The following is a 4,963-nucleotide window of genomic DNA, read 5'->3' on the forward strand; positions in this document are numbered from 1 at the left end:
TTGGAGATGATCCCTCTGGAAGGGTGGTTGTGACGACCCCGAGGGAGAGCCCTTCTGCTCTGCTTCCTGAAATCGTGGCGGTGCTCGAAGATGCTGCCGACAGGTTTACATCCTTGGTGGAAAGTGAGGCGCGCTCACTTTCTTCCTCAGCTCTCACGTGCGTCTTTAGCCATCTTTATCTCTAGGATGCCAGTTTCAACCTCTCCTCCTTCCTTACTCCGGTGGATTCCCACTCCCAGGATGCCGCCATGAAGAGCTCCGTGGATGCCATGCTGAGCAAGTACCTGGTCGTTGGTCCTCCAACTGAAGCCGGTGGAACAAGCTACGCGCCCGGTGACAAGGCGGCTCTGCTGGCGGGCAGCGGTGGTGCCCAATCCCGAGGAGGTGGCCCAGAGACTCTATTTTTGCTTATTTATCCTGGATCACGCGACATGCCTTGGGGAGGCGTTTAAAACTATCTGCTTGGAACAATATGTCTTGTAATAACTAGATTATGCTCCTTCAGCTTTTTCGTTTGCTTTGTTGTTCTACGTCGACAGAGCTCGGCCCCGCGTGAACCTCAGCCGTCATTGGGTCGTGCGGATCACCAAGGACGAGCCCAAGAGGTGAGGGGCTATGTGACCAGTTAGGCTCTTGAGTCGCGATGCTGAGGAGTCCTCCTTGATGTGCGAACAACTTAGGAAAAGATGCAGGGGCAAGCCTTGGTGTTCTGCATCGGCAGGGCCCGGCCCCGCGCATGCCTCAGCCATTGTTGAGTCATCCTGATCACCAGGACGAGCCCAAGAGGTGAGAGGCTACGTGACCAGTTAGGCTCCTGAGACGCGATGCTCAGGAGTCCCCCTTGACGTACGAACGGCTTGAAAAAGAAGGGTGACAGCCGGGTCTTGGTGTTCTGCGTCGGCAGGGCCCAGCCCCGCGCATACCTCAGCTATCGTTGAGTCGTCCGGATCACCAGGACGAGCCCAAGAGGCGAGGGGCTACGTGACCAGTTAGGCTCCTCAGACGCGATGCTCAAGAGTCCCCCTTGGTGTACGAACAGACCATCCTACCTTTTCCTTGCAGAGCTCTCACTTGGGAGGGGCGCGCGAAGACCAGGCCCGTGAGGCTGGCGAGGTGGGGTACGCCAGGCGTGACCTGATTGTAGCCCCCGTGCCCAGCCCCCTCATGCTACCTTCCGAGGGAGAGCAGCACGGTGAGGCTAGTCACTGCGCCCGGAAGCTCCCTGAGGTTAATGCGGCCATGAGGCCACCCCCAGTTGTTTATCACCAGCGTGGAGCATAGCGCTTCCACTCTTGCACGGGCATAGCCGCTCCTCGGCAGTGTCGACGGCTAGTGCAGAGCATGGTGCTTCCACTGGTGCGTGGGAGGGGGCTCCCTCTGAGAAGAGCCCCGGGGGCGTGTATAGCCCCGCCCTGACACGTGGCTTGCATGACAGGGATGTAGGAGGTGTATATGGGCACCCGTGAGCTAGTGTAGGACTCATGAGGCCCTACCTCAAGGCGGGTTGCTCCTGGTCTTGTTTAGGGATGCTTGGATTGGTCCTGCAAGATGGTTAGGCAGCCTGCGCCGAATGAGTTTCCTACGCTTATTGCATGAGAAGGTCAGAAACCAACGACCCCAGGAGGTGACGTGAATGGGACCGGCCCACCAGACAGAGCTCAGCTGCTGGATTTATCGATGCTGCAGGGACGGACCTGAGTGAAGGAAATATGCCCTAGAGGCAATAATAAAGTTATTATTTATTTCCTTATTTCATGATAAATGTTTATTATTCATGCTAGAATTGTATTAACCGGAAACATAATACATGTGTGAATACGTAGACAAACATAGTGTCACTAGTATGCCTCTACTTGACTAGCTCGTGAATCAAAGATGGTTAAGTTTCCTAGACATGGACAAAGGAGTTGTCATTTGATTAATGGGATCACATCATTAGGAAAATGATGTGATTGTAATGACCCATTCCGTTAGCCTAGCACTTGATCGTTTAGCATATTGCTATTGCTTTCTTCATGACTTATACAAAGTTCCTGCAACTATGAGATTGTGCAACTCCCGTTTACCGGAAGAACACTTTGTGTGCTACCAAACGTCACAACGTAACTGGGTGATTATAAAGGTGCTCTACAGGTGTTTCCGAAGGTACATGTTGGGTTGGCATAATTCGAGATTAGGTTTTGTCACTCCGATTGTCGGAGAAGTATCTCTGGGCCCTCTCGGTAATACTCATCACCTAAGCCTTGCAAGCATTGTAACTAATGAGTTAGTTATAAGATTATGTATTACGGAACGAGTAAAGAGACTTGCCGGTAACCAGATTGAACTAGGTATTGGATACCGACGATCAAATCTCGGGCAAGTAACATACCGATGACAAAGGGAACAACGTATGCTGTTATGCGGTTTGACCGAGAAAGATCTTCGAAGAATATGTAGGAACCAATATGGGCATCCCGGTCCCGCTATTGGTTATTGACCGAGAATGGTTCTAGGTCATGTCTACATAGTTCTCGAACCTGTAGGGTCCGCACGCTTAACGTTACGATGACAGTTTTATTTTGAGTTTATAAGTTTTGATGTACCGAAGTTTGTTCGGAGTCCCGGATGTGATCACGGACATGACGAGGAGTCTCAAAATGGTCGAGACATAAAGATTGATATATTGGACGAGTATATTCAGACACCGGAAGTGTTCCGGGTGATTTCGGAGAAAACCGGAGCGCCGGAGGGGTTATCGGAACCCCCCCGGGAGAGTTTGGGCCTTATGGGCCTTAGGGGAAAGGAGAGAGGGGCGGCCAGCATGGGCCGCGCGCCCCCTCCCCACTCTGGTCCGAATTGGATTATGAGGGGGGGGGGCGGCACCCCCCCCTTTCCTTCCCCCTCTCCCCCTTGCTTCCCCCTCCTAGTAGGAGTACGAAAGGAGGAGTCGTACTCCTACTAGGAGGAGGATTCCTCCTCCCTTGGCGCGCCCAAGGGGCCGGCCGGCCTCCCCCCTTGCTCCTTTATATACGCGAGCGGGGGGGGGCACCCCATAGACACACAAGTTGATCTACAGATTGTTCCTTAGCCGTGTGCGGTGCCCCCTCCACCATATTCCACCTCGGTCATATTGTCGCGGAGTTTAGGCGAAGCCTTGCGCCGGTAGAACATCATCATCGTCACCATGCCGTCATGCTGACGGAACTCATCTCCGGAGCTTTGCTGGATCGGAGGCCGGAGATCGTCATCGAGCTGAACGTGTGCTGAACTCGGAGGCCCCGTACGTTCGGTGCTTGGATCGGTCGGATCGTGAAGACGTACGACTACATCAACCGCGTTGTGCTAACGCTTCCGCTTTCGGTCTACGAGGGTACGTGGACACACTCTCCCCTCTCGTTGCTATGCCATCACCATGATCTTGCGTGTGCGTAGGAAAATTTTGAAATTACTACGTTCCCAACAGTGGCATCCGAGCCCAGGTTTTATGCGTTGATGTTATATGCACGAGTAGAACACAAGTGAGTTGTGGGCGATACAAGTCATACTGCTTACCAGCATGTCATACTTTGGTTCGGCGGTATTGTGAGATGAAGCGGCCCGGACCGACATTACGCATACGCTTACGCGAGACTGGTTTCACCGTTACGAGCACTCGTGCTTAAAGGTGGCTGGCGGTGTCTGTCTCTCTCACTTTAGCTGAATCGAGTGTGGCTACGCCCGTTCCTTGCGAAGGTTAAAACAGCACCAACTTGACGAACTATCGTTGTGGTTTTGATGCGTATGTAAGAACTGTTCTTGCTCAGCCCGTAGCAGCCACGTAAAACTTGCAACAACAAAGTAGAGGACGTCTTACTTGTTTTTGCAGGGCATGTTGTGATGTGATATGGTCAAGACGTGATGCTATATTTTATTGTATGAGATGATCATGTTTTGTAACCGAAGTTATCGGCAACTGGCAGGAGCCATATGGTTGTCGCTTTATTGTATGAAATGCAAACGTCCTGTAATTGCTTTACTTTATCACTAAGTGGTAGCGATAGTCGTAGAAGCAATAGATGGTGTAAACGACAATGATGCTACGATGGAGATCAAGGTGTCGCGCCGATGACGATGGTGATCACGATGGTGCTTCGGAGATGGAGATCACAAGCACAAGATGATGATGGCCATATCATATCACTTATATTGATTGCATGTGATGTTTATCCTTTATGCATCTTATCTTGCTTTGATTGACGGTAGTATTTTAAGATGATATCTCACTAAAATTATCAAGAAGTGTTCTCCTTGAGTATGCACCATTGCCAAAGTTCGTCGTGCCCAGATACCACGTGATGATCGGGTGTGATAAGCTCTACGTCCATCTACAACGGGTACAAGCCAGTTTTGCACACGCAGAATACTTAGGTTAAACTTGACGAACCTAGCATATGCAGATATGGCCACGGAGCACGGAGACCGAAAGGTCGAGCGTGAATCATATAGTAGATATGATCAACATAGTGATGTTCACCATTGAAAACTAGTCCATCTCACGTGATGATCGGTTATGGTTTAGTTGATTTGGATCATGTGATCACTTAGATGACTAGAGAGATGTCTGTCTAAGTGGGAGTTCTTACGTAATATGATTAATTGAACTTAAATTTATCATGAACTTAGTCCTAGTAGTATTTTGCAAATTATGTTGTAAGATCAATAGCTTGCGTTGTTGCTTTCATATGTTTATTTTGATATGTTCCTAGAGAAAATTGTGTTGAAAAAATGTTAGTAGCAATGATGCGGATTGGATCCGTGATCTGAGGTTTATCCTCATTGCTGCACAGAAGAATTATGTCCTTAATGCACCGCTAGGTGACAGACCTATTGCAGAAGCAGATGCAGACGTTATGAACGTTTGGTTAGCTCAATATGATGACTACTTGATAGTTTAGTGCACCATGCTTAACGGCTTAGAATCGGGACTTCAAAGACGTTTTGA

This window comes from Triticum dicoccoides, chromosome 6B (genome assembly GCF_002162155.2).
Source record: "Triticum dicoccoides isolate Atlit2015 ecotype Zavitan chromosome 6B, WEW_v2.0, whole genome shotgun sequence".
NCBI lineage: Eukaryota > Viridiplantae > Streptophyta > Magnoliopsida > Poales > Poaceae > Triticum > Triticum dicoccoides.